Raw genomic sequence first — 16,329 nt, forward strand, 5'->3', positions numbered from 1 at the left:
TCTGCAGGGCTGATATATCTCAGGAAGTCTTAGAGGTGTGTCCATTCACTAGTAACTACAGGAAGGAAAGATGCACATGCTGAGGATAGGCCTCCCGCTGAGCTCCAGCAGGTCCTAGAGACCGCCAGCTTGTTTGCCTGTTTGTACTAAGGACGGAGGCAGCACACGCACACTCCTCATTCAACATTTTTAATGTCTCCATGAAGACATTAAAAAGACAAATACACACCCAAATTATTCCACATAGGGTGTTTCTGGTACAGAACAGGGACCACCAAGCATACATGTGGGATCATCTAAAATATCTAAAGTCCTATTGGGAATAATAAGCATATTCCTGCTAATTGAAGTTTTCAATAATAACAGTAATGGTCTCTATATCTAGCCAGGAACTAGTTTGTGGATCTGTACCATATCAGTTTACCCAATAATACAGGCTTGTTTATTATTATTATTATTATTATTATTATTATTATTATTATTATTATTATATATTAAGCAGGTTTGGTTTTCTAGATCTTGTGTTTTTTGAAATTGATAAAAGTCCCTCCCTCATGTTTGCGAGCGCCATTTCACACAGGGCATCGGAGGGTTAGGGTGGGCTGTAGCACTAAGTCAATGTCAGAGAAGATCTGCAGATTGCAACTAAGCACTGCTGTGGCAGACTGTGAAGTGCTGTGGACTGCCTCCTGCACTATGAAGACTATGAATTGCTGTGGGGTGCAAGCACTACTATGGCACTACTGCTGTGGCTGTGTTAGACTGTGAAGGGCTGTGGGGTGCAGCACTAAGCATTGAGTCAGTGAAAAGCTGTGGGATGCAAGCACTGCTGTGGCTGTGTTAGACTGTGAAGGGCTGTGGGGTGCAGCACTAAGGACTGTGTCAGTGAAGGGCTGCGGGGTGCAGCACTAGGGACTGTGTCAGACTGTGAAGGGCTGTGGGAAGCAGCACTGTGAGGAACTGTGTTCACTGCAGGCTCTGATTAAAAAAAAATGATTATAAAACTGTCAAAAAATAATGTTCAGTAACCAATCAATGCGCATGTATGAAACGCATTAGCCAGCGTAAGCCTCTACTCTCTGCTCATTCTCCTTGACCTCTCTACTATATTTGACACTGCAGACCACCCTCTTCTCCCGCAAATTCTTCACTCTCTTGGTCTTCGTGGCACTGTTGTCTCCTGGCTGTCCTCCTACCTCTCTGATCGTTCCTTCTCTGTCTCCTCTCATGACTCTTCCTCTAACAGTAGGAGTTCCGCAAGGTTCTGTTCTTGGTCCCCTCCTTTTCTCCATATATATACGTCCTCTTTATGTGAACTCATCAACTCTTTTGACCTCCAATATCATCTCTATGCTGATGTTACTCAAATCTACCTTTTCATACCTGACCTCGAACCCTCTCTCCTCACCAGTATCTCCAACTGTCTTTCTGCTATCTCTTCCTGGATGTCCCAGTGCTTTCTTAAGCTTTATGTGTCTAAGACTGAGCTGATCCTTTTCCTACCCTTTTCCATTACCTCACTTCCTACAATTTCATTATGTATTGATGGCACAACTATCTCCTCTAGCCCAAAAGTGTGCTGTCTTGGAGTTATCCTAGACTCCTCCCTCTCCTTTAAACAACACATTCAGCACCTCTCGCAGTCCTGCCATTTCCTTCTCATAAATATTTCCAGTATTAGACCCTTCCTCAACCTGGTTGCTGCTAAATCCACTCACTGGTCATCTACAGATTGGACTACTGTAACTTTCTCCTAGCTGGCCCCCATTCTCCCACCTCTCTCCAATACAATTGGTCCTCAATGCTGCTGCTCAGCTCATCTTCCTCTCCAAACATTCTACATCTGCTTAACCTCTCCTTCATGCCCAACACTGGTTCCCCTTCCCCTGCAGATGCCAATTCAAGGTTCTTACACTCGACTACAAAGCCCTCACCCAATCCTCTCCCACTTACATCTATAACCTCATCTCCCTTCACACTCTCGTCCATCCACTTCGTTTAACAAATGCATGCTGCCTCTCTTGCCAACGGATTACTTCTTCACACTCCCGACTCCAAGATTTTGCCCATGCTACTCCTTACCTTTGGAACTATCTCCCTTTTCCTATCAGACTCTCCACATCTCTACAAATCTTCAAACGAGCTCTCAAGACCAACTACTTCATCAAGGCCTTCCAGCTCTCATCCTATCCCACTTAATGCTCATTCCTCCCTATCTACCCTTTGTGTGTCATGCCTGTCTGCACTGCCCCTCCCCTTTAGAATGTAAGCTTTCATGAGTAGGGACCGCTTCCCTCATGTGCTTCCAGAAGCAGACCCGCGCACGCTCAAGGAGACCAGCCATGAGGGACATCAGCCGAAAAACTATAAGACATCCAAAGGTAGGAACATAGGGACAGTTAGTTAAGCAGACTATGGATGCATCTCCACGTTTGGCATAAATAGGAATCCTTTTCATCAAAAAAGACACTGGAACTGCTGCTAATCTTTCAAAAAAGACCAAAAGAGCATCTTTTTTTTTTTTTTTTTTTTTGGTTGTATTAAATGGTATTGCACTTATTATATTTACACACATAATGCTCTGTACTACCAGAAACCATTTTATCCTTTATATCAGAGCTGCTTTCACATATAGGAGTGCGGCCATATTACTTTGTTATCTTGGCCTTAATTTGCTATTGGTGGTTTTAGAACTGCTGTCAGTCAGGCATCTTTTTCTGTAACCTCACATGATGATGCAACACCTTCTCACTCAGATTCTAGAAGAGATGTCCAATGTAAAACTGGCAAATAGGTGCAGAAAAAAGGACTATGGCTGAAGTGTGAGTCTGACATTTCTGATACAGTACTTATAGAGAAATTGCCTTTCACCATTTCTGCACCCTCTGCAACTGTGGGGATGAGCAGCACAAGTAAAGATGGTGACATATTAGAACTTGAGAATGCTAGTGTGGAAGCACAACAGTAGGAAGAGGGGGATATTTGTGTACTATCTGATGCTAATGAGGATGTTGTTTGTGGATGACAGACACCAGTGGCATCAGTTCTTGTAAATTATAATAAGAAAGCCATTGTGATGCCTAGGCATATAAAAAACATAAAAGCCACCTCTTGGGTGTGGAACTATTTTTACCCAAATCCTAACAACATTTGTGAAGGAATCTGTACCATTTGTGAGGCTAAAGTTAGCATAGGTAGGGATGTTAACCATATAGGCACCTTCTCCCTGTTACGTCATTTGCAGCAAGTCCATGCAACTTATTTAACAAAATTATAATAATTTGTAAAATAGTAACAAGCAGTCCAGTATCAGCTTCTAGCAGTTAAGACCAGCACATGTAATCTCTGTCACTAACACCCTCATAATCAACCAGCTTATTAATGATCAGAGGTAGTCCTTCCAAAACAAAATTTTGTGGGGTCACAAACAAACTAAGAACCTCATCCACAAAAGTGGCAGTCCCTGTTACTTAAGTGCTTGGTTTGTTAAACTGTGCATGTCCTTTTTAATTTCCAACATAAGGGTGGGTGGGAGAGCCCAAGGACAATTCCATCAATTTTTGTGGGACATTGGTCTCTTTTGTATAAACAAACATTTTAATTGGTTATTGATCTAATACATTATTAATTTGCAACACATTGTTAACCATAAAATAATACAATGTTAATAGCCAAGGATTCCTGACAAAAGTTAAAACATGAAGCCAAGACCATGAGTTCCACTGCAGAGCTGCAAATTCCAAAACTCCAAATCTTACACTAACAAATATTAGGAGGCTGATCTGCTATCAATACTACCCCTCCTCCCTCAAACATTACCTTAGTAAATCAAACAATTAAATTAGCTAACCAATCAATGCTACCTTCCTTTACCTGCCTTACACTACATACAGTACATACTCCCAACCATTTCCCTGTACCTCCCTCTGGCCTCTGATCTAGTTATTAATGAAGATTATTGAAAACATTCTTGGCTTTTATAGGATCATATAGTTTATTAAACTGCCATCCTGTCTGCCACTGTTGTGTAGCAATATTTCATAGATGTGCTATACTCTTTTAAACTGCCGTGTGTTTGTGCCGGTGCTCTGTTGCTTACTTTAGCCAGCCGTGCCTTTGGACAATATTGTTGAACAATATTGTGAACTGTGAATTGGTCAAAATTGACTGGAAATGACTGGAAATGAATGTTATTGAGGTTAATAATATTGTAGGAACAAAAACAGGTCCAGGTTACATGATTTTAGCTGTTTTTGAAAAAAAAAAAAAGTAAAATAATGATTGAAAACCAAAACACATGAGGGTGGTTTTGCAAAACCAAAGCCAAAACACGAAGAATCATTTAGATCTAAAACCAAAGCCAAAACATGGAGGTCAGCGAACATCTGTAATTATTATTATTATTATTATTATTATTGTTGTTGTTTTACTATTATTCCTCCAATGTAACCCAAACAGTACACCTTTAAAGTTTTCTCCAAAAATAGTAACTGCATTAAAATTAGGCTTGCTATTTTGATTTACATTGTTTTTTCAAGGAAACAACATACCACATGTAATAATTATATATATATATATATATATATATATATATATTAATGCACACATTCACACATGCATTTTGTTTAGTTGTAGTAGTACCACATGAAAATAGTTTGTTTTTGGTCTCAGTTTTCCTTTTTCACACGTGATGTTGATTTTATATACAATTATAAATAAGAGTTACAGAGTATGAAAGCTGTTTTTTTTTCTCTCTCTGTGAGCTTTAGGGACTGAAAAGAATGCTGCAAGTCATCAGAGTCATAGTTGGAATAGAGAGTGTTAATTCTTCCATATCTAAGCTTCTTTGTAGAATTTTTCTTTGTCTCTTGCCCCAAGTCATTAAACACTAATCCCATCAGCCTTTTCTAATCCGCTGCAGTTGAGCTGGAGTCCAGTTTCCTAAACTGTCTTTGTTGCCATTCTAATAGACAGCTTGCTCTGGATTTTACTTGCTGGAGAACCATTTAGGCTTTCCTATTGCAGTCCTTTAATGAAGTGCCATTAATGAATATTTCCTTGCTTTCAGCCACTGTGCAGGCCATCAATTGGTTTAGTGCTAAGTAGGCCAAGACGTGGGGTAATAGGGGTGTTAAAGGCAGAACCTAGGAGACAAGAACTTTAAGGTCACCGCTTGAGAAGTCATAGGTTTTAATTATTTAGGATTTACAATAGAAAATCTTCCTTTTGTGCATGACAAAAGAAAACCGACTAAAGAGAGATAGCAGAAAGGTTTTGGATCCGCGATGTTTTGTAAAGAGGAACCACGCTTGAATGGAGTTAGAAAAACCTGGTTTAACCTCTTTTAAACTTACATCATATTTGAAGAATTAAGATCTTTACGATGCAAACTCCTTGATGTATAATTTTATATTGTTCCCATAAAATATATTAAAGTCAGCAAGAATCTTATTAACTGGCAGCATAGGTGTTGAGTTCTTACACTTAAAAAGCCTCATTCATAGATATTCACTATTAAACTTGCCAAGCAAAATGTACCAGTTAGAACAGATTTCTTTCTAGCTTAACCCCTTTTTTCAGTAACTTTGTTTTGAACTGCTTTTAAGTATATGAAGTGTTATTCCTAGCAAGAATATATTTCTGGCAGTCTTTAAACGATAGGATATCATAAAAATTTACTTCACATAGGTGGTTAACATATTTTTTTATGTACTGCTTTTCAGAACTACATATCCAGTGTGTGCACAGCCCTTTGAGTTGTGAGTTGAAAGAATTCTAGAACACACAGATTTAATGAATGAAAATTATGCTAAATTCAGGCTTGTTATATAAATGTTTAACTGGTATTTTCATTTTGTAAGAATTTTCTTCAACGAGTTTTTGAAAAAGTAAAAAAAAATACCACAACCGATTATAGCGTTGCCAGCCTTCATCACCAATGTTTTGACGTAAAATAATTAGCTCTATAAGGAAGCATACAAAATTAGTTATGTATTAGTGACAAGCAATAATTTACCATTTACTGTGTATTTATTGAAACAATTCTGAATATATGAGTACAGGGAATATTTGGTCAGTGGTCTAATATTGAAAATACATTTGGCAAGAAGCAAGGCGTCACACAAAGCCAATATTTGATTGAATCCTGTAATGGGCCTCCTCTTTCATTCCCTTCTTTATAATACTGTCACAGAAACAGTGAAATTATGTTGTGAGATTGACAATCAAAACAGAAACCTGGGAATAAATGCAAGTGATATTAGTATAATATAATTAATATACTATCTATCGTAATTGATAATTATTGAATTCCGATACAATCACTTAGTTCTCTTTACAAATCAAAATTGTTATTTATAAGGAAAAATGCACCATCTACTCTAAATTATACAGTTTATTACAGATATTAAAAGTCAACTCAGATGCCTTTGACCACTATGAAATTTACAATATAATTTAATTTAGAGTAGGGGGGCGCACCATACATATTGCCAAGGATTGTGTCATCATAAAAAGATTGCTAGTAAATGCAGTAGAATATCAATAAAGGGTTGTTAAACCACATTTATACCACTTTCAGAAAAAAAGGCAAAAACCCGGCTTTTGCCCGGAAGTTGATGCACAGGTTTTTATGCTGGTCCCAGCCTGTACCCCCTTCACACCAAAAAATAAATTGCTGGGACCCTGGTAAAAACCAGAGACGTAGTCTAGGGAATTTCGACCCAGGTTGTCCCTTTCTCACAGAAAAAGGACCCGTGTTGATCCGCAAATTACCGGGTCCAAATGCTTGACCTGACAATTTGCTTGTCTCTGTGAAATATTATTATTCTCTATGGAGAATATTCTCTAATGTGGAGATAGAGGCATTTATACAATTATTTTAAGGGTAAATGCAGTGTGCATGGTGTGCAGTGCCTCTAAAACCTGAACTGCTGGGGAGCCTGGAGGACCGCGCTTGGGAACCTCTGCTCTAAGAAGTAGCTGTGGAATAAGTGTTACCAAGTAATTTCATTGGTGTAGGCCAAATATGGTGATCAACTATACTTACTTTACATAAAGAAGATATAGAGTTTCTTTATTTTATATGCCTAAGAAGTTTATAAACTTCATCCCACTATACAGTTTCTTTAAACAGAATCGGTATGAAATACCGACGGAGTAGATGCCAGCTGTCAGTACAGTGACAGCGGCATCCCTATGGTTGTAATCCCAATAGGTGTTCCCTGTCCTATTTACCCCCTAACCCTCTTTTTTTGTATCCTCATACATTACTAACCCTCCCTACCCTGCACCCTAACCCTCCCAGTAAGTGCCTAAACCTAACCCTCCCCCCTTAGTGCCTAACCCTAACCTCCCCCCGGTGGTGCCTGAACCGGAGAGTGGTTTACCCTTAGAAACAACAGAATAACAGGGACGTTGAAAACTGAGTAACGTCCCTGTTATTCTGTTGTTTCTAAGGGTAAACTGCTCTCTGGTAATCTCTCACTCCTCACAGATAGCAATTTGTATAGGTGGGGAGCAGTAGAATGAGGAATAGCAGCACTATACTCTGACTTTCCTGATACTTCATGTTTGCTATGTCCCCATGATATGAAGCAATTGAGGGTAAACTTCGATATGTCCTATACATTAATTATTTATGCGTTGAATTGGTTAGATACTGCTATTTAGAGCTTAATAGACAATTGAGGTTCTGATTCAACACTAGATGTATCTGAATATGTGACATCAATGACACTATGTATTGACACTGCATGTCTTAATAGTTTTGATGTCTGATATGTATATGTCTAATGTTCTAAATATTTCGCCCCACTTTGGATGGATTAACATACAATGATGTTTTCACAGTGATATTTTCCTGTTTATTGTTATATTGTATTAATTTATTTATCTTGTCTTATATGTACATTATAGTACATGTGGATCTTTATTAGATGTTGTGTTTGCCTTTACATGATATTTTTCTCTCTTTTTTAATATATTTATGAAAAGTTAAGATTTAATTACTATAGTATTCATCAATATAAGGAGTGCTCACCAAACAGAGTTCTTTCTATCTCTTTTGTTTTTGACAGCCTATACCTAACTCTAGTGAGCACCACCACTGCCAATATACACTCATTATTTTCTCCTTATTATTTAAAGGAACAGTGGTAAAACATTGATTTATCATAATCCGATTAATTTATTTCTGCCGGTGTGCCGTCACTCCCCCTCTTCCCCTTTTCCTGACGTTACACCCCTCTGGAGCCTATCCCTAACCTCACTCCTCCCACAGCCTAACCCAAAGTCACCCTTGGGTGCCTAAACCTAGCCCTCCCCCCCAGCGGAGGATACTTACCTTGCGCGGGCTCCTTAAGATCAGGATGCCGGGTGCCGGGATTCCGATGTCGGCATCATCTGTCATGTTGGGATTCCGGTGTCGATGTTCTCTTGGTGATCGGGATTCCATCAATGGGATTCCGGCAGTCGGCATCCAGATTGTAGGGATATTAACCGCACCCCATATAAACTTATCTACATGCATTAAACATACTTCTATTTGTGTTTACCAATTTGTAGGATTTACTTAATATTTATTTTATTTCCATTTTTTTTATTCAGAACAGTAACATATTCACCTAATAGCACAAACCTAACCTATATATATTCATTATATGCTAAAATATATATTAAATCAGTTTTCCACATTTTGCCATTACAGTCCATGCTTGAGCTCAGATGGTTAAATCCAATTGACTGAGGTACTAATTAAGTCACCTGTGCTCTAGCCTGGATAGCCTTAAAAGCTGGACTATAATGGTGGAGTTTGGGAACCTCAGTATTAAATTATTGTAGAACATTTACCAAGAAACAGTGGATAGTGGGCCTGATTCAGATCCGCTCGTGAGCGCACACTGCTCGCAAGTGGGTCGATGGTTTCCCATTGCACATGCGCACTCCGGAGCCGGCTCCGGCGTGCGCATGCATGAGACCCGGCCAGCGATGGGCGCTCCGTCGCTACGGGTTTCGCACCAAAGCGGGGCAGCTGTCGATTGTGAATAACAGCTTGCCTCATTTTGGAGGCGGTCAGGGGGGGGGCTGGCCAAATGGAGGCATTCCCGAAAGAACGCCTGCTGCTTGGGGGCGGCCCCACTGACATCACGAGTGATGTCAGTGGGTGAGCTTCCAGCTCTATTAGAGCCGAAAGCTCACTGGGGCTTGCTGGAATGAGACCCTACCACAAGGGTCTCGTCACAAGCCTCGATGCTCGTGATGGTTGTGACAATCCCGACCATCACCTGGCCGCCCACAGCTTAGCGAGCGGCCAGGAGACCATCTTTACAAAAAAACAGGGACGTCCTGATTCAGAGCGAGTGCTCTCAAAGAGCGTCCCGCTCTGAATCAGGCCCAGAGTTACATGGCTCACTAATAGGCCACGCAGATGGGTGGACAAATTTGACAGAGCCATCCAAATGGCTTGGACTAAGTCATGTGGGGCCTATTAGTCCAGTGTTAAGTTGACACCACTGATTGGATTGTTCTCGGCATCAGACATATTTTGGGGCCACACAAGTGAAGATGCAAAACCACACTGACAATACTGCTGGCAATGTTGACCTGTGTGTGGGCAGCCTGCTTCCAACTAGGGGCCATATTCAATTAGATGCGAAAAACCGAGATCCGCAAAAAAGTATCGCCGTTTGCAACTTTTCGCCTGTTGGAAACTTATCTCCGTATTCAATTGCAAATACTTTTTGCGTAGGCGAAAAAAAGATTAGCAGGAGAAAAGAAGTGCATTTTTTTTTATTTTAGAGTGCAAAGGTGGGAAAACTACTCAGAACCCTAGGGACAGCCCCCCAAAGAACAACTGTGTCAAAAAATTCCTGAAAAAAACTTAAGAACAACCCAAAAAAGTACTTTAATTTTGGGGGACAAAAAGCAGTGGGGGGACAACTTCGCAAACTAGTGAAATAAGGTTCTGGGGGTGCTCTAAGAAGGGGTCAAGTGTTTTTGGGATTGCAGGTGCTTTTATAACAGGGGAATTTCACTTTTATTAAAACTTCACTTTAGAGACATTAAAAGATGCTTGCACCCATTTTCAGGTACCCCAAATTCGCCAGAACTACTTATTTTCTCCAAAAAATACTGCTTTATGCCATTCTTCACCACTTGTGCAAAGACGCTAATTAGAGGCAATTGTACCAACTTAAGTACCCCACTTTTATTAGGACTATTCGGGCACTACTACATTGATCCCCGATGTTTCTGCATCTTTTTGATTGGTTCAGGCTGATTTGCCCGATTCTAACACCACTTGCCGCCGGTTCTGACTTTGCGTGTCGCCGTTTTCGCGTCTTTTGGAATTGAAAACGGTGAATAGCGGGGACACACACTATACGTTTCTGGAGCCAAAAGATGCTATGTAGGCAAAAAGTCCGGCAGGCGAAACTTTATTGCAGGCGCAAAACTAATTGAATACCGTCCTAGGTATGCAAAGCAACTCCATCATTTATCATAAGTTAGTTGATCTCATGTATGTATGATTCAATGGACATACAGTATGTGACTCATCAGGCCATGCATCGCACCTAAAAAAGAAAATTATAATTGGATGGTCATCGTATAAAAAGTTAATGAGAACCATTCGCTAAAAATGTACTTGTACTTGTAATTAGTTACTTTCTATTATCTTACCTTTATTCAACAGGAAAATTCAGACATAAATGTTATATATTCAGTTTTCTACAGGGCAAAGCTCCATATTTTCCAGCTGATTTAGAAAAAGGAATCCAGCTACTGGATCCAACATTTATACCTGGAATAAAACATTTTCTACCATGTGGAAGGGGCAATGTAAAATGAACTACCTGATTTAACAGTGTGAAGGAGACACAACCTAGCCCAACTGTAAAAATGACCAGTGTCTTGCACAATATCAAGATCATATACTAATTGCTCTGTTTGCTAAAAATGTTTCCTCTAGTTAACCCCTTAATATACAGGTAGACATTTAGAGTCACAAGCCTAGGGATGTTTATAGTGCATATTGTGATAGCGGATATCTTATTGGAAGATAGTAGAAAATAATAGTCAGTGTGTAGTATCCCTACAAAACACAGAGATAAACTTGGGGCTAGAAACCATGGCATGACTTGTGAGGTGACAGAGTGATGGTTTATTTAACAGGCATTTTAGAATCTTCGAGCCTCAGAGTAGACAAGTCAGAAGGGATTACGTAAGGAAACAATGCAGTAATGAATACCAAGAAGAAGGCTGCGGTCATCAATACTTATGATTAGGGAGTGAATTAAGGTGTTAGTGGTTCTTTTAAGATAAAGGACTTTTTTGTTTCAGACAGCAGACCTGACAGCTCCATGGAGCCATAAACTGTCAGGGTTCAATTTAATGAATTATGATTTAGATATCTACATTAGTGTTATTTTTTTGCTTGGATGCAAGTGTAAATTCTTCACTAATACACTCTAATGTTGTTGAGCCCTTTACTCAAGTCAGCTTGTGTTTATATCCCTAATAATTGTCAGAAGCTCAGTGGCCGTTTTATACAGGCATTTATATATTGAATACTTGAAATTGCTTTATTTTGTGTTGATGTGTTACTTATTGGTTAGTATTATTATTATTTTTCTAGATGCTACAACTGGTATTGTGATTATAGTTTCTTGTTTGGTGATTGGTTTATCTTCTCAAGACTGTATTTAGTTATATTGTATTTATTTATCTTTTTCATTAGAAAAGCTAATCAGTGGATGCAAGTCAGTCTAAGGAGTCAATCCAATTGTTTGCAAAGGGTGAGATGTGCTGATGCCACAGCGTTAAAATGCCAGTAACGGAACCACATCTTGCACCCCTCGTGGCCCGCTCTGAGACCGAATTTGCATCATTTCAGAGCCCTATGGGGTTACAAGCACTTTTATGCGAATTTGGGCTGCCGTCTAGTGTGGCTGTAGTTGCAATGGCTTACACCCACGAGATCATCGCAGACAATTGGATTGACCCCTAATTCTGTGATCACTGAACATCTGAGAAACAATAACTGCTCCAGATGTGGGAGAACTGTAGGGCAGTTTAAGATTACTTTAAGAGATTAGTGGGCCCATGGCAAAGATCACAATACCATATCCACAATCTCTTTGTAAAATACAAGGGGTTAAATTTACTATCCACCACTTTTCAAAGCTACTGCAGCTTCAGAAGTTTCAGTCAGTGGATTTAAAGGGGCACACATTCCGTAAAGAAATCTTTTGTTTGAAAATATATAATTGCCCATTTAAATCTGACGTCTGAAACCACTGAAGATGTGGTGGCTTTGAAAAGCACCACATAATTAATTTAGCCTATGGTGCAGATTGCAGTAATATTCAAAAAGTAGAGTATATAAAGTTTCTTTAATGATAGCAGACCATTTACATTTTTAACATTTGGGGAAGTGGGATTACGGCATTGGCTCCATTTAAGTTTACAGCTATTTGGCGTGAAAAAGGCTTTGAGCTATTGTTAGATCTAGGGTAAAATCTTGAGTTAAATTAAAATTTAGAGGTAAATTTACTAATGGGAGTTTGTTTGGGCAGTTTTTGAACTGCCACACATCAGATGAGCCCTCCAACTCCAAACTGCCACACATCAGATGAGTTCTTCAGCTCCAAACTGCCACACATCAGATGAGTTCTTCAGCTCCAAACTGCCACACATCAGATGTGTTCTTCAGCTCCAAACTGACACACATCAGATGAGACCTTCAGCTCCAAACTGCCACACATCAGATGAGTTCTTCAGCTCCAAACTGCCACACATCAGATGAATTCTTCAGCCCCAAACAGCCACAACTCAGATGAGTTCTTCAGCTCCAAACTGCCACACATCAAATGTGTTCTTCAGCTCCAAACTGCCACACATCAGATGAGTCCTTCAGCTCCAAACTGCCACACATCAGATGAGTTCTTCAGCTCCAAACTGCCACACATCAGATGAGTCCTTCAGCTTCAAACTGCCACACATCAGATGAGTTCTTCAGCTCCAAACTGCCACACATCAGATGAGTTCTTCAGCTCCAAACTGCCACACATCAGATGAGATCTTCAGCTCCAAACTGCCACACATCAGATGTGTTCTTCAGCTCCAAACTGCCACACATCAGATGAGTCCTTCAGCTGCAAACTGCCACACATCAGATGAGTTCTTCAGCTCCAAACTACCACACATCAGATGAGTTCTTCAGCTCCAAACTGCCAATGGTTTAATCTTGTAAAGTAGCAGTTTTCACTACAAAACCTCTATCTGTTTGAAATATAATTTTTTACTATAAGATTAAAATTGTCACTAAAAACATGCAGGATTGTGGAATCAGAACTTATCTAGAAGTCTGCCCACTTCCTCATTATGGAGTCTATTTACTAATCCTTGGGTGGAGATAAAGTGAATGGAGAAAAAGTCCCAACCAATCAGCTCCTGTCATTTTTCAAACACAGCTTGTGACATGACAGTTAGGAGCTGATTAGCTGGGACTTTATTTCCATTCACTTTATCTCCATCCAAGGTTTGGTAAATAGAACCCTATATTTGATTGGAGTGAGGTAGTAGAGTGCAGATTTGTTATTCGAGCTAGGACTAGTAAGTTGTTAGGAGTTTACTGAAAGTTGTCTTCTTTTTTTGCGAAGTTAATTAAAGGTTTGTTTATAGTACTGTTTGCTAGGTCTTTTACATTAAGTCATGTCAGTGTTATTTGTGTATGAGTAGTAATGTGGCCCATACATCTAGGCTGTCTCGGGGCAATTCCTTGTTCTGCCAAAGCCAAGGTCAGGGGATCGGAGAAACTCAACGGGGTATATTTACTAAAGTGCTGGTTTTTAGAAGTGGAGATGTTGCCCATAGCAACCAATCAGATTCTTTCACATCTATTTAGCACCTTCTACAAGATAATAGCTAAAATCTGATTGGTTGCTATGGGGAACATCTCCACTTCTACAATCCCACACTTTAGTAAATATACTGATCATTGATGTTTGCCAATCACAGATTGGTTTAGCATTGGCAGAAGGTGGAATTGGGCTGTAGATGCATGGCCCGCATCTCAGTGTTTAGTGTTGGTTAGGATATGGAGAGAGGAAGAAGAGGGTGTGCTAGTAGTGCCAGTATATAGGAGCAAGATATGATGTAGGCAAGGAAATGGCAGGAGAGGCACAGTAGGGATTAGTGGAGGCAGGGGGTGTGGAGGGGCAGATGAAGAGTGGTGCGATAGCGCACTCCTCGTCCCCAGGTTCCTGCAGCCATACACTACATAGATCTGCCTGGCTATCGAGAGGCAGACATGGGATCTTGCCTGGCTGCCCTGGTATAAACCGAGAATTACAATTAGCTTACACATACCTAGAATAACTATAGTTGCTACATAGGTGCAGATTGCTTAAGAGTTTGACTATGGTGTGAGAGGTATGGTGTTTGAATCCCCTGCAGGGAGTGTTTTGCATTTTCATACAGATTAATTACAGAAGTTACATGTCTGGCTATGATACAGCAAGTCTGGTGTTCAAAACCCTTGCTGGAAGTGCTGTGTATGTTAAGCATTAATTGTTACTATTAACAAGGTGCAAATACATGTGCATAATCACTAGTTAAATATCTGATTATGTAAAGAATACCTTTATGTCAAATTCTCTGTAGTAAGGGCTGTGTAGCATGTATTTTTAATACAGGGAAAATATATGTATACTCTTTTTTTATTTTAATTTTTATTTGTAAGAGTACGGACGAGTATGTATTAAGATGGGGCTAGGCAACAGTTTTGCTGTTAGGGCATGCTAAAACTGTGGCAGGTCATGCTGGAATGTGTTGTTCCACAGCCAGGGCCACTATCAGGGGGGGACTGTCGGAACTCCAGTTCTGGGCCTGGAGAGAGGGGGCCTGAGACCTGGTAGCAGCAGAGAAGAATCTTTCAGGTGGCATCCAAAAGAACGAGCACTGGTGGCATTCGATTTTTGGAGCCATACGCAAGCCAATTGTAACTCACGGAACAACAACCAATCAGGAGCTGTCACTCCTGATTGGCTGGCATTCTGCGAGCTGTGATTGGCTCGTGGCCGGCTCCATATTTCCAATGGTTAGGTCTAGAATTTCCAATGCAGCCGGTGCACTTTTTTTTGGCTGCCGTCTGATGCATTCCACTCCCCTGCTACACAGTCCCGGCCCCCCTCTTTCTCTGGGCCCTCTCTCTCCGGAAACCACACGGAGGACATACATATCCCTCACACCTACTGGCCTGGTCAGTACAGAACCCAAGGCACCAGTGCGGTGAGGCAGCAACTATATGTACTTTCAATTGTGCAGCTAGAAATCATATATGTATAGTAGGGATGTGCAGGTTTGGTTCTACTCGGTTCCATTCAGTTTTTTTTACCGAATCTTATTGGGTATCAGCTGTCACAAGTTTTGGATAGCCAATAAGATTCGGTAAAAAAACCGAACGGAACCGAGTAGAACCGAACCTGCACATCCCTAATGTATAGTAATATACATGTGTGAGCGAAAAAAAATGTGCACACAAAATGCTTCTTCATATTATGTGGACTTTTGTTTTTATTCCATAAAATAATTACTGCAGTTATAAAAGTTTGTGATCTTATGGTTTCTATGTGTTCATGTGTACATCAAAATAATCGCTTTCTACACCAGGCCTGACCCTGCCCTGTCCCCCCTTTAGTACAGCCAGCCTTCCCTGCACTATCCCCCCTCCAGTCCACCCAGCCTTCCCTGCTCCCCTGCCCTAGTCAAGACAGCAAGCCTGCCTGCCCTGCCCCCAGCCTTCCCTGCCTTTTGCCCCCCCTATTCCAACCAGCTTTTCCTGCCCTTTGCCACCCCTAGTCCACCCTTCCCAGCCCGGTGCCCCCCCCTCTACCATGTATAGCCATTCCTGTGTCCCCAATAGGTCCAACCCTTCCTCTCCTGCACTACCCCTTTCTCACTTTTTATGTGGGTCTGGTTGTTTCAATGTATTTTATGTGGATCTGGGGCTTGTTCAATGTATTTTATGTAGTTTCAGCTTTTCTTTTATTTATATAGGGAGAGAGAGAGATAATTGATGTTACTGTCCCTACATATTTAGTGTAGATTCTGGTTTTCTGTCTATGTGTGTGAATTTACAGCAGTTTTCTCTGATAGTTTTTTGTATTTGTATAGTTTCATATATAATATTATAGATTGACATGTTATAATAACAACCACCCCCACAGCTCATACTTTGAGAATTGTTAACTGGTTTACGCACCAATTTCTGCTCCACTGACATTATCCACATCATTGTCCCATACCCCTGGAAGGGGAGCCCTGCCG

This window comes from Taudactylus pleione, unplaced genomic scaffold, assembly GCF_031769625.1.
Source record: "Taudactylus pleione unplaced genomic scaffold, aTauple2 ptg000201l, whole genome shotgun sequence".
In the NCBI taxonomy this organism is placed as follows: domain Eukaryota; kingdom Metazoa; phylum Chordata; class Amphibia; order Anura; family Myobatrachidae; genus Taudactylus; species Taudactylus pleione.